We start from the raw sequence: 15,048 nt of genomic DNA on the forward strand, positions 1-15,048 counted from the left end.
GCAACAGAGATCCAGGTTCCCCTCCAAAAAAGGTGGAGTTTGGGAGAAAAATTTGCATAGACGCATCCTCTCGCTAGTTTTATACCTTCTTCACTTATTAAGGTAGAAACACACGACGCGTATCGAAGATACTTTAAAAGCACGCAGAATTTCACTGTTGAGACTGAATATGTAAGGGCTAAGTCTGTCACCCTCTTCAAGAAGTGTGTGGTACATCCTCGGGCTTCCTTAACAGGCGCCGCCGCGCGATCCTTTTGTAGTTCATAAGCGTGATGATTGGGTGTTCACGCCGCTGCGTGACGTGTGCCTCCCTCAAACCTTGTTACGACGCGGCACATTACCCGTCTGACGTGAACTCGGAGGATCTTTCCGTCCTTACCGTACCTCAGAACGTTAGCGCGTCGTCCGTCTCCGGTGTGGGCGGGCGGCTGCGCCGTCTTCCCGGCCTGGGTCTGGGCCTGGGCGCCGGGTGAAGCCTTCGCTGGGGAGGTCGGCGTCGCGCGGGGGCTGGGCACGTGGGGGCTGGCCCGGGGCGGAGGAGTGGCGGCGCCCTCGGGTGCGGCCGCGCGCGGTGCGGGGTCTGGGCGGCAGGCGGCGCCCCGAGCGAGCCGGGAGCCGCGGCGGGTTCAAGCGGCCGCCCCGCCGCCCTTTGTCGGTCTTGGGTTCGGTCCCGACGGGGTGGGCGGGGGGAGGAGCCTGTCCGAGCGCGTGTCTGGCCGCGTCCGCACGGGGGGTCTCCTCGCCGCGGGTCCCCGGCAGTGGAGTTCTGTCCGGGTGGCCCAGGGTCCCCCGGCGGAGGGTGGTGGTGCTCTCGCCCGTGACCTCCTGTGCTTTCCGCGCGCGTGTCCTAGGAGCGGGGGGGGGGGGAGGCGGACCTCACCGGTGCCAGCTCGGGGGGCAGCCCGGCAGCTGCGGCTGGTGCTCAGTCCGTGGGGACGCTGCGCCCCCCAACAGGTCAGAGCGCTCTGCAGGGATTTCCCCATCTGGGCGCTGGGGGGTGGGGGGGTCCACCCACGTGCGGTCTCCTCCCCAGGGGGTGACTGTATGGCCGGAGAAGACCGTGTACCCTTGTCCCACGTGGCAGAGGCCGCTGCTTGCGGGCAGCCTCCCTCCGCGTCACTTGCTCGCTGTGTGCCGTGTGCCCCGTGTGCCCTTGGGGAGCAGGCCCTAATCTCTCTGTGCCTTCTATTTCCTTTTTTTAAAAGACTTTACTCATCTACTCATGAGAGACACAGAGAGGGGCGGGCTCCCCGCAGGGAGCCCGATGCGGGACTCGATCCCCGGACCCCGGGATCACGCCCACGCCCACGCCCACGCCCACGCCCTGAGCCGACGGCGGACGCTCAGCCCCGGCGCCACCCGGGTGCCCCTCTGCGCCTGAACTTCTTTAACGGTGACGCGTGAGGAATGATAGTCCCTACTTCTTAGGATTGTCGTGAAAAATAAAGGAGCTAAGTGTGCGTCAGCAGCTGAGAGCGGCATTCATTTACATTTCCTCTTTTGAGGGAACTTTGTGGTTAGGACCCTGCCTCTCTGCCCCCTCCATCTGGCCTTGCCTTCTCTGGCCGATTGGTGGCACTCGTGATTTTCTAAGCAATTTCAAACATCGACTAAAAACACAGGAGTTCCTCCGGAGGGACTTCTGCCACACTACAGCGGGTGTGCGGAGCACGATGCCAGCCCACGGACTGCGGTGGTGTCCCTCCTGTGTGTGAGCCTGTCTTCCCTGCTCCTCGCACCCTTCGTGCCAAGTGGATCCGCGACCTCACTCCCTTGTGAGCAAGGCGCTTGTGCTGCGGAGGTCTCCCCCCGCGCTCTGAGTTCCCTGAGGCCAGACCATGTCTTTACCCCCAGTGCCTGGCACGATTTAGCCGCGCAGTAGATGTTCGTGGAACCCACAAGCCTGTCCACAGAAGACTGGCTGAATGAACCACGGTACACCCGCACAATGCAGTTCTGTGCAGCTTTACAAAGGAATGAAGACCATCTCTGTGGAAGGTCACAGAACTCCAGGATGCATTTTTAAGAATGTTTATTTGTGAGAGACAGAGAGGGGCAGAGACTTAGGCAGAGGAAGAAGCAGGCTCCCTGTGGGGGCCCCCATGCCGGACTCATCCCAGGACACCACCCCGAAGGCAGATGCTCAACCACTGAGCCACTCAGGCGTCCCTGCAGGATGCATTAAGTGGAAAAAGCAAGGCTGGGGGCACATATATGTTGCCCTTCTCCTAAGAAAGATGTGCGTGTTTGTTTACATTTGCAAGAAGAGGCAGTGGAATTATAAGTCACAAACCAATAAAAATGTTACATATAAGGAAAAAACCAGAGAGAAAAAATGGGAGTGGAAGCTAGACTTATCTTCATATACTGCGTTTTTTTTTAGTTTGACTTTGGAATCAAAGTAAACTTTTGGTTTCCATGATTATTTTTTTAAAAGAAAAAAAAATAAAGCATTTTCCAAAAGAAAAAAAATTAAAGTGTCAGGAGTCACTGACATAACTACCTGGAAAAATAAGTAACTGACTTTAAAACTCATTATTTTGACTGTACATTCTTAGTGACACTAAGGATAAAAAAAAAGATTGGCAAAGAAATCAAACTGCATGTAATAATAGTATTTGTTAGTAATAATACTGATATTGTTGGTTTTTTTATGCTATTGCATGCATTTTTTTTACGACTTTATTCATGAAAGACACAGGGAAAGAGAGGCAGAGACAAAGGCAGAGGGATAAGCAGGCTCCACGCAGGGAGCCTGATGTAGGACACGATCCCAGGACTGCGGGATCACGCCTGAGCCAAAGGCAGATGCCCAACCACTGAGCCACCCAGGCATCCCATCAGGCATCTGTATTTTACACATATGTGTAAATAAAAGAGTAAATAAGTAATTGAATTAGTGTCGTTAGATACCAAGGTCTTCAGTGAGAGACGAAGAGATACAACTATCAAATCAATGGTGCCAGGGATAAGTCGTGTAAATAATGGAAAATTTGAATTGGCAATGGTAATATGAATCATGATTAAATTTTCTTTCTTTGCGTATGTTAGCTGTGTCCACTGAAAAAGCCAAGAAGCAAAGGCAATCCATTGGCTATGAACAACCCTAGTGTCCAAATGGATCATCGAAATGCCATTGCCCACTAAAAGGAACAGGACCCTTTTAGGAAATGACCGATTTCAGAACCGGGGCAGGGATTGTGTAAGATGAGCCTGTGACATTCTGTTATGCCAAAAAGTAAGGTAGCTATCAAATGCTACTGAAGTTATGTCAAAAGAGCCAAGAGCAAAGATAAAGGGGCATCCTTTGGCTAAAGATGGAACAGTGTGGGCCTAAGAAAGAATAATGACTGATTCTGGAGGCGCCTGGGTGGCTCAGCAGTTGAGCATCTGCCTTTGGCTTGGAGTGTGATGCTGGGGTCCTGGGATGGAGTCCCACATCGGGTCCCCTACAAGGAGCTTGCTTCTCCCTCTGCCTGTGTCTCTCATGAATAAATAAAGTCTTTTTTTTAAAAAGCTTTTTTTTAAATTTTTATTTATTTATGATAGTCACACAGAGAGAGAGTGAGAGGCAGAGACACAGGCAGAGGGAGGAGCAGGCTCCATGCACCGGGAGCCCGACGTGGGATTCGATCCCGGGTCTCCAGGATCGCGCCCTGGGCCAAAGACCGGCGCTAAACCGCTGCGCCACCCAGGGATCCCGAATAAATAAAGTCTTAAAAAAAAAAAAAACAAGAATGATTGAAACATCAAATATATACAAATCCATGAATGCATAGTGATATTTTTTTTAAATCCTTCATCGTTTATTCGTGTATCATCTAAGGAACTATTTGTTTAGAAAATTGGTAAAGAAGAGGAAAAAATCAAGCATTTATTCTGCTATAATTTCAGGTTACCCAAATAGTTTGTAAGGATAATAAATGCAACAGAATAGTTGGAATTAAAGAGTCAGTCTTCACAACTCCTAAAGAAGCCCTAGGACATGGCAGCAATAACCATGTTATCAAAAGTGTGAGGTGGGGGGCACCTGACTGGCTCAGTGAGTGGGTACAACATAAGACTCCTGATCTCAGGGTGGGGACTTCAGACTCCATGTTGAGCACAGAGACTACTTAAAAATTCTTAAAAAGTACATTGATGGGAAACTTATAATGGTTGGATGAAGCTAAAAATCCTGAACCCACAGATTTTTTTAAAATTAATTTATGAGGGATCCCTGGGTGGCGCAGCGGTTTGGCGCCTGCCTTTGGCCCAGGGCGCGATCCTGGAGACCCGGGATCGAATCCCACGTCGGGCTCCCGGTGCATGGAGCCTGCTTCTCCCTCTGCCTGTGTCTCTGCCTCTCTCTCTCTCTCTCTCTGTGACTATCATAAAGAAATAAAAATTAAAAAAAAACTTAAAAAAATAAATAAAATTAATTTATGAGAGACAGAAAGAGAGGCAGAGACATAGGCAGAGGGAAAAGCAGGCTCCCCACGGGAAGCCCGATGTGGGACTCAGTCTCAGGACCCCAGGATCACGACCTGAGCCAAAGGCAGACGCTCAACCACTGAACCACCCAGCTGCCCCTGAACCCACGGATTTATCTTCACATCACTGAGTGAGCCATACCACATGTCTCCTGTTACAATGCAATAGGAAGTACACAGCATCTATGAAATATTCTTGCACAAACCTCACCTAATCAGACTTCTAGATCTAACTACCAAATGGCAAGAAGCATGGAGGACAAAGAAACAGATGAAAAGAGACTACGATGGTTTAATCAGCTGAGTAAGGATATAGGAAGTTCCACAAATCACCCAGTTTCTTCAATAAATAATGAGCATGAAAGAAATGGAGTATGAGGAGTTCTGATAGAGATGAAAATTTTTTTTTTACAAGACAATTTTTTTTCAGAGATTTTATTTATTCATGAGAGACACACAGAGAGAGGCAGAGACACAGGCAGAGGGAGAAGCAGGCTCCATGCAGGGAGCCCGATGTGGGACTCGATCCTGGGACTCGATCCTGGGACTCCAGAATCATGCCCTGGGCTGAAGGCAGGCACTAAACCACTGAGCCACCCAGAGATCCCTGAGATAAAAAGTTTTTAAAGCCACCTCAACCAAATGCAGTGTGGGATCTTGTTCTCAATACACTGGAAAAAGACATATTGAAGGCAACTGACAGAAATCTGAACATTAGACTCGTTATTAGGGTGTCCATATAATTTGTCATCTAAACAGGGCATGTTGAAAGTTAAAGGGTACAGTGGTATAGATTGGGTCTGTCCCAGTAAACTCAAACTGGTGTTGCACAACTGTGTGGAATTATTGTTAATTTTTAGATTGACAATGCTGTTATGTTTATTTTTTTAAGCTGTATGTCAGAAAGGCAATTCTTAAAACTTTTAGTCTCAAAACTCTTTACACTTCTAAAAATTACCGAGCCATACTCCCAATCCTTGGGAGATGTCTAGCATCAAGAATGGTGAAAATAACAAATTTTGGAAAAGCTGTGGAGAACTGGAACGCCTATACATTGGTGGCTGAAATGTAAAATGCTGCAGCTGCTGTGGAAAACAGTTTGACAGTTTCTCAAAAAAGTTAAGCATAGAATAACACAGAGTTAGACTCAGGAATTCTGTTCCTAGGTATCGAGCCAAGAGCACTAAAAATGTGTATTTATACAAAAACTTGGACACAAATGTTCATAGTAGCATTATTCACAACAGCCAAAAAGGAGAAAATCCAAAAGTCCATAAACTGATGAACGAATAAATGAAATGTGGCATTTATATACAGAGGAATACCAGGTATAAAAAGTAATGAAGTTCTGGCACATGCTACAGTGCGGATGAGTCTTAAAGACATTATGCTAAGTAAGCCAGACACAAAAGGTTCCAAGTATTTCAAATGTCCAGAAGAAATAAGTCAGAGTCAGAAACGGGATGGGGGAGGGGGAAAAATGAAAATGATGGGTGATGGATATGGAGTTTCTTTTTTAGGGTGATAAGAATGTTCTGGAATTAGCTAGTGGAGACCGTTGGCCAATCTTGTAAATCTACTACAACCTACTGGATTATATACTTTAAAGAGGTGAATCCTGTGGTCTGTGATTAATTAAATCTCAAGCAAAACACTACCAAAGTATTGAGGACCCCTCCCAAGAGATTTTCTTTATGTGAAAAAGATTTTTTTATAGTAGAAATTAAAACTGATAAATTTTTTAAATATCCATTTGATTCTTTTAAGACTGCAACAACAGGGGCTCCTGAGTAGTTCAGTCGGTTAAGCATCTGCCTTCAGCTCAGGTTGTGATCCCAAGTCCTGGGCTCCCTGCTGAGCAGGGAGCCTGCCTCCCCCCTCTCCTGCCCCCCCCCGCCCCCCCCCCCACGGCTTGTGCTTTCTCTCTCTGTCAAATAAATCAATAAAATATTTAAAAATTAAAATAAAATAAAACAAGATAAATATACATGTTTAAATAAACATTTTCAAAGTTATTTTTTGTGAAAAATAAGTATATATTCCAAGACAGAAAAATAAAAGTGTGGCATTGTGTTAAATTTTTGTGAAAAGATTTGTAAAAATTTGCAACTATGTGTCATATTGGTTTAGTTTAAGATAGCTGGATTCTGGGATTCCTGGGTGGCTCAGCGGTTTAGCACCTGCCTTTGGCCCTGGGCATAATCCTGGAGACCCAGGATCGAGTCCCACGTCGGGCTCCCTGCATGGAGCCTGCTTCTCCCTCTGCCTGTGTCTCTGCCTCTCTCTCTCTGTGTCTCTCATGAATAAATAAATAAATTAAAAACAACAAAAAAGCTGGATTCTCAAATCTGCTGCTGCTTTCAGTCTGTGCCTGAAAACTCCACTGTACATCCATGAGAGAATGAGAATGAAAAAGACACGCAGTGTATTCATATTATGATAATCTTGACCCGGGAGACCCCCTGAGAGGAAAACCTTCAGGGGTCTCCAGATTACACTTTGAGAACTATCAGAAGTACACACAAGGGACACCTGGTGGCTCAGTGGTTGAGTGTGTGCCTTCAGCTCAGGCTGTGATCCCGGGGTCCTGGGATCGAGTCCCACATCAGGTTCCCCACAGGGAGCCTGCTTCTCCCTCTGCCTGTGTCTCTGCCTCTCTATGTCTCTCATGAATAAATAAACTCTTTAAAAAAAAGAAAGAAAGAAAAAGTACACACAAGTATTAACAGTTGACATGACAGGACATCTGGGATTCACTTTAAAATACTCCCTGGATATGTAAAAATGCAAAGATGAATCAGACACAATCTCTGCTTCGGTGGGCTTCCATCAGCTGGGGCACTGGGGCACTGGGAGGGCGTTGTGGGAAGAAGCCCTAATGAAGGCGTTTGAGAAACACTATCTCCTGCAGTCAGGTACTCTGCTCAGGTAGGGCCTTCCAGACTTTCCTTCTCACGGCCAGCCTCTGAGGCTGGCACCATTCTCTCATTCTGCAGATGAGGGTATTGAAGCTGAGAAGTTGGGTAACCTGCCCAAGGTGCCACAGTGGAAAGGGGTAACGTGGGGATTTGAAGTAAGGTCCACTTGACCCCCAAAGCCTGTGCTCTTCACTGCTTCATCTTCCTTTCTGAAACCCCAGGTGCACAATTGTGCAGGGTCCCTTTTACCACACACCTCGTGAATGGCCCCCTCCACGGAGGCCCAGACCATCACCTGGGGAGGCTATAGTCTTTAGAACAACAACTAATAATAATGTCACTGGACTGGTCATTACACAGCACCTGGCCCCCCAGCCAACCCACACAATTTAAATTCAGGGTAAGCACTTTATCCACATTTGCTGTCCTCGCCTTGACTCTTTCCCTCCAGTTTTTGAAAAGCAATCTGGCAACACCTCTTAAGAGAATAAATGAATTCCCTGGCAGCTGTGCCCTTGAGAGTCTATCGAATACACATGGCCCTGTGGAGGGGAGGGCTCCGGGTTCTTCAAGACCACAGGATACACAGGTAGGTCCTTTGTGTGAAAACCCGAGCGCAGAGTTAAGGCTCATCCATGGCATCTCCAGGCTGAGGAATTCTCCCGACATTTACTGAAAGAATGAAGTGGAGCTAAGGCAGGGGACTGGGAGGGAGTGTCCACAAGGTGTTGTGCGATGGTGAACACACACAGAATGCAAAGAGATGCCATGACTGCCCATTTATAAGGCAGTGCTTGAAAACATGCATGCCTTTAGAAGTAGATACATGCCTATGTGTGCTTCGAAGAACACTTGAGAAAGGAGAAAACACCGGAGGATGCATCCCAGCCTCTCCCTGTAGATGGCCTTGGGCCATCCTGTGGGGAAAAGGAACAAGAGAGGAAGCTGTTGGAGCTTTTGCTTTGCTAAGCACCTTTTTACAAAGCACATGTGTGACCCTGCGTACCTGCGTAAAATGATGTATAGATGTGCTCATGTACAAAGACATGCAATTTATAACTTTCCTTTAAGGAGAAATGGAAGAATGCAATAAATTCCAGAGATTTGGTGGCTAACCATTTAGCCGTACCTCTCAGTTTTTCCAGGACCATATGATAGATGTTGTGAGGTGAAGACTTCTTCCTCAGGAGAAATGAAAAGGAGAGAAAGTAAAAAACAAAAAACAAATGTTTGCTCCCTTTCATTCTCCGAGGAGTAAAATCTGATGTGTTCAGGGCATGACAGCTTTGTAGCTTGGTCTTTCAGGGTTCACGTGGTCTTGGCGTGGTTAATAATAGGATTGGGAACACACTGGAAGGTAATTACTGCTTGCAGCAGAGCCACTGTTCTGATTACGGGCCAAATGGAAAAATGAGAGTACAATATTTACAACCCCTGAATGCCTGTGGAGAAGGAGGTGACCACTATATCCTTTTGCCTGGGAGGCTAAAAAAAATCTGACCATAATGGAGGCTGGTGTGGGGGAAGAGTATGCTAATTATTTGGAAGGCTCACATGTTCAGAAGATCTGTAGGGTCAGCACCAAATGGCTTTTAATGAACCAGAATTCTTTGAAACAGCATAGAGAGCTGTAAACAAAAGGCTCTTGTAAACACAGACTATCCACCAGAATAATGAAAGTCTGAGCCATGTTGGAAACTGGATTCAACGAGTCAGCTTTCACTGGGCTACATAAATCCACTGCATCTCCAATATACCTTTCTCCCTCCTAAGACGTCTAGGTTCGCTTAGCTGCTTTTTCAGATCCGAGCCATCAGCTTAATATTACTGCATGTGTTTTTTATTAAGACGGTGTATGATCTAAGAACAGCTTACCCAGGGGCTGTTCTTTCCACAGGGACTGGGATCCTGCTCACTGTGTTTCTTTGAGGACCTCATTCCAGCAGCATTCCCTTCCTAATCATTCCCAAACGGCTCACTCTGTTCCACATGTTCTCCTTGCTGCGGTGAGGACCCTGTTTCTCTGCTCAGCAAAATGTCTTTTTTTTTTTTTTTACAGATTTTACTTATTCATGAGACACAGAGAAACAGAGACATAGGCATAGAGAGAAGCAGGCTCCCCTCCAGGAGCCCTATGCGGGACTCAATCCCAGGACCCCAGGATCACGACTTGAGCCAAAGGCAGATGCTCAACCACTGAGGTGATCCAGCAAAAGGTCTTAAAACCGAAAACAAAATAACCCCCTCCCCCATGTTGTCTCTCACTCCCCACCTATATCATTTGCTTAGAATTTTATTATGGGAAGATTGCTCCTGGTTCTCTCTCTTTTGAAAACTATCATAACTCCCGTTTTTTGGAAATGCCATTGAAGAAACAAGGCCATTTGTCTTATAAAAGGACTGAAGCTCTGGATTTGGCAGATTGCTGCTTCTTGTTGTCACTGAATTTTCCCCTTTATCTCCCCTATTTCCTATAAAGAGCGTCAGATCTAGAGGCAGGTTTAAATGCAGGATCAGCCGAGGGGGGCAGGGCCCTGCGCTTGGGATTGTATCACTTGAGACATGTGATTTCTCTTTTATTGATGAGAGATCTGTCTGATACAGAGTTCCTCATCAGTTCTTCCCCTGACACTTCAATACAGTCTGTACAGGAAAAGCAGGGTAAATGCTTAATTCTTCCCTTTATTTACCAAGTTTTAGAAGTTTAGTAGCCTTCAGTGAAAAGCTATTTTGCTGTTTTGTTAGTTTCCTCTGATCAAGGAATTTTATAGATCTGCTGAATTTTAGTCCATTGTCATTCTTTTCATACTCAGTTTGTCCTCTTACTAAAGGGAGGCTTAAAAAACAAGATTTCCTTAGAGAGAGCATACGCTTGCACACTTGCATGAGTGAGTGGAGGGGCAGAGGGAGAGGGGGAGAGAGACAAGCAGTCTCCCCGCTGAGCGGGAAGCAGGACTTGGGGCTCCTCTGAAGTCTCCATCTCATTACCCTGAAATCATGACCTGAGCTGAAATCAAGAGTTGGACACAACCAACTGAGCAGCCTAGGTGCTTCTTGCCAAAAGGAGTCTTCAAAAAATTTTTTTAAATGCAGTCTAATTTTTAGAGCAGTTTTAGGTTCACACTAAATATTGAAAGACACAGATTTCCTATATACTCCTTGTCCCTCCCTGCCCCCTCCGACCTCCCCACACACATTTTCAAGTCCAATGAGAGTCTTTTCATTTTGGCTCCTGTGTCTTTCTGACATGACCAGTAGTCTTGGATTTCTTCCTTGCTTTCTAGAATGGCAAGATTGAATCAACCATTCAGGAGCCTGGCTCCTTCTAAGGGGAAATGCTATTTAAAGGCTATAATCCGAACAGTGGGATGCCATTCCTCCTGAGGTGTTTTGTTTTGTTTTGTTTTGTTTTTAGGTTTCCAGGCTCAGCAGACACATCTAGGAAATATGTGTTCTTTAGAAAAAGAAAATAAATCATGAATTTATATTGATATTTCCAAGTGAAGTTATCAGGCTTATACTTTTAAAGTATGAGACACTTCTTTCACTGAAAAATCTTTTCTCACAACATTAACAATTACTTTTTTTACTTTGTCCCAATTGTACACATAAAGGTATCAAAGTAGAAGTGTTATCACTAAAGATTATTGAACATGATTGTAGCTTTCTTTGCCGTTCTTTTTCATCTTTAGGCTATACTGGTGAATAGTTATAATCAAATGCTATGTGTCAAGCCACCTGAAAGGTTTACTTCTTTTGTTTATGGCTCTATGACCAATTTGATCTGCTAGATTCATTTTTTGTCTCTTTTCAATTTTTTTTAGAAATGGCTTCTTTCTTCTCATTCACTTTTTTTTTCTTTTAAAGATTTTATTTATTTATTCATGAGAAACACACACACAGAGAGGCAGAGACACAGGCAAAGGGAGAAGCAGGCTCCATGCAGGGAACCTGACATGGGACTCGATCCGGGGTCCCTAGAATCACCCCCTAGGCTGAAGACGGCGCTAAACCGCTAAGCCACCTGGGCTGCCCCTCATTCACTTTTCAACACAGGCAACCCCTCCCCCCACTCCAGCAAAACTCCTTTTGGGCCACACTTAGCTCCCTCATTGCCAGAATCAGCAGCCACTTTGATACATCTCTTATTTGATTGTTAAGGAACATTTGACTCTTGATCTTTGTCCCTCTCTTTTAAGCTTTTTAAATTTATTTATTCATGAGAGACACAGAGAGAGGCAGACACATAGGCAGAGGGAGAAGCAGGCTCCCTTTGGGGAGCCCGATGGGGGGGGGACCGGATCCCAGGACACGGGGATCACACCCTGAGCCATAGCCATCCAGGTGCCCCTTATGTCCTTTTCTTAAGTACACTCTGGAGGCAGTTATACCATTAGCTCCATTTTATAGAGGAGAAAGGGGAGACCTAGCTTAAGGAATATGGCCAGGTCTCCCAGCTAAGTGGAGACAGCTGGTTTTAAAACACATTTTTAGTTTATTCCATTGTACAAATTAGCCTCAAAAGAAGGAGCAGCAAGGAAGGGCCCCCTGATCTCCTAAAAAGCCACAGTTCCTCACGGTAAACCTTTTCTCAAATACTGAGCCCTCTCTACAGTGTAGAACTAATAATTATGAACAAAAACCATTCATTTGAAACTTTTTTCATTCAAAACTTCTCTCTCTACATTTGTGCTAGCTTCATGCATTTCTTTGTAAACCAGACTTAGGGAAATTCTGTTGTGTTCTAAAGGTATGTCTCACTTTAAGAAAAACCGATTTTATTTATTTTTTTAAGAGATTTATTTATTTATTCATAGAGACAGAGAGAGAGGCAGAGGGAGAAGCAGGCTCCATGCAGGGAGCCCGATGCGGGACTCGATTCCGGGTCTACAGGATCACACCCCAGGCCGCAGGCGGCGCTAAACCGCTGCGCCACCGGGGCTGCCCGAAAAACCGATTTTATATGAAGATTTTAGTTTTTCAAAGTGCAGAAATTAAAAAATGAAAAAATCCTTAGACCTTATTTTAAACATTTTTATTTTTTTTTATTTATTTATGATAGTCACAGAGAGAGAGAGAGAAGCAGAGACACAGGCAGAGGGAGAAGCAGGCTCCATGCACCGGGAGCCCGACGTGGGATTCGATCCCGGGTCTCCAGGATCGCGCCCTGGGCCAAAGGCAGGCGCCAAACCGCTGCGCCACCCAGGGATCCCTAGACCTCATTTTAAAGACTTTTTAGAACTAAAAGGACTCAAACATAGAATTCCCTTAAATCATGAAACCTGCCTGACATATTTAAAGTATTCAATTCAATGTGCTGTGTTACCAGAAAATGCAAAGCAGAGATGTCTGTAAATGTATTGCCTGCTTCTCAATCTGAATGGATAAATTTCTAATCTTCAAACCTGTAATGAATTTGCTACATTACTGTCTTTACTGTATCTTCAGTATATAATAAAGGAGTAATCTACTGCTTTGCAGAATAATTAAACTGAGGCCATTTCATTCTAACCACAAAGAAATGCAGATTTCCCCGTTTGGCATTCTTCTTTTCAAAAAGGTTGCTTAAAGTGGTATTTAAAAGATAATTCTAGCTTGCTAAATTTAGGGTGTGGAAAAAGTCCAAAATGAGAATATTCCATGGGTAATTGTGCAAGAAATGTTAATATGTGCAGTAAGGAGGATGTCCTACACTCTCCATGCATTTCTCTTTCCTCCTCCTTTTTTCCTTGACACCAGCATAAAATTGAGCAAGGTTAAAAGTTACCAGAAGCAGTAAAAAAAAAAAAAACGCTTTTCTCACCTCATTTTAAATATTAAATGATTTCATATCTGAGTAATTTCTAAAACCACCCTGATGTCAGAGCTTCCCTTCAAAATTTATCAGCAAGTACATGTCTTCACATTCAAGGCAGATTTCTGGTCATTCTCAGTTCACTTGCAAACAGAGAAGCTAACTGTAAAATTTAATATAAGAAGTGTGCTAGAATCTGAAGTTTGCTTTTAAATGCTTTGAAAAATACATTACAAATACAACAAGATGTTCATTATGGAATACCTAATTCTTCAACCTGAAAAGGAAAGTGGTAGTGGATCCCAAGGTTAATGCAGAAGGTCACCTTAGCTCCCAGATAGCGGCCCAACCGGGTGTCTGTGGATGAAGCTGTGTGGGATCTTGGATGAGCTGGACACTTAAGACCTCAGCAAGCTTCCCATACTGCAGACTGGGCACCAGGGATGATGAATGTGGGGGTCTCTGGGGTCCAGAGAATAGATCAGTTGTTTCATAGTGTGTACAGAGGATGGAGGGAAAGGAGTCATCTGTGGAAGACTCGAAGTCTCATGAATAATTTGGAGAATAAGGCAAACAGTGTACACAGAAGATGAGAAAGTTGGTGGTTCAGGGTCAAAGGCAAGAAAACTATTTCTGGAGTGACTGAGTTTGTGATGAAGGTTCATGCTTACAAAGTAATATTGAGAACCACCACTAAATTGCTTGCCCCTTTGTCTTTATCCATCCAGATTCATAATACTCCAGTTCCTTCATCACAGGGCTTTTCAAAGCTTTTTCCGCAGATGTAAAAAAATCTGAATAAAATTATGCAGCAGAGATTTGGACAATACTGAAGAATACTGAAGGAGGCAGAGAGGATGAACCCCTGGCTGGGTATAGTCACACTATTGCACCCTGAATTTGTCTGGATTTTTCTTGACTTATGCCCAACTTGACATCCAATTGCTTCCAAATCAGCTTTTCTCAACTGAAGCAAACCTGGTTTTCCCTTCTGCTGGGTTTAGATTTATTGGCCCCTTTTATATTGCATCATGCCTTTAAAGCCATCATGGATTTCCTTCCTGTCTTGGAGGATTTCAGCCACCTTCTTGAGACTTAATGAGCAGCTACAAATATTAAAATATTTAGAAACCCAGAGCTGGTCCCCAGGGGAGCTCACACCACCATCTGGGTAAAAACTCTTAGTGATTGGTGTATCTTTTGAACCACTCATGTCAATCATGGCCCATCCCGGAGGGTTCTGCAGTGGCTTTGGTGCTCTCAGTAATATCTGAGAATAGGCTAAGATGAAGAAAAAAGAGGGAGAAAAAAAGGAACAAAAGAGGAGAGAAGATAAGAAAAATATGCTGAGGTATAGCAGCAGTGGGGAGCGATGAAGACTGAAGAGCAGTAGGAGACACCAAAGATGTCTTTCTCGTACTCCTGGTGCTGGAAGTTTCCCCTTCTACAGAGCATTCCCTGGTTTGTTGTTAAGACTGTCATGTAGGGACAGAAGCAGAAGCCACTTCACGTGATCCTGGAGTCCTGGAATCGAGTCCCACAATGGGCTCTCTGCGTGGAGCCTGCCTCTCTTTCTCTCTCTGTGGGTGTCTCTCATGAATAAATAAAATCTTAAAAAAAAAAAAAGCAGAAGCCACTTCAAAGCACAAAGGGGACACTGGCCATATTCCCTCCCATACCTCCATTTACAGAGTATGTCATTTATTAAAGGAAGAATTGAATAAGCGTGATTTCTTAGAAAGTAGAACCAATAGGAATCCAGTGCTGTTGATGGTCTATGGTCTGGGGCATGGTAGGCAGCCTGATTTTCTTCCCATGAATGGCATTGGTTAGGTATCAGCCCACATGACTAATCAATCATTTG

At 45.0% G+C, this 15,048-nt stretch overlaps 1 non-coding gene across 1 annotated transcript; it reads left to right on the plus strand.

Moving 5' to 3' along the window:
• Nucleotides 1-248: 248 nt before the first annotated feature.
• LOC129516254 (small nucleolar RNA U13) lies at nucleotides 249-351 on the plus strand. The gene has a single exon (XR_008665734.1). It is a non-coding gene; the product is annotated as a small nucleolar RNA U13 (small nucleolar RNA).
• The last annotated feature ends 14,697 nt before the right edge of the window (nucleotides 352-15,048 follow it).

The sequence above is a fragment of the Nyctereutes procyonoides genome, unplaced genomic scaffold, assembly GCF_905146905.1.
Source record: "Nyctereutes procyonoides isolate TBG_1078 unplaced genomic scaffold, NYPRO_anot_genome, whole genome shotgun sequence".
Classification (NCBI taxonomy): Eukaryota; Metazoa; Chordata; class Mammalia; order Carnivora; family Canidae; genus Nyctereutes; species Nyctereutes procyonoides.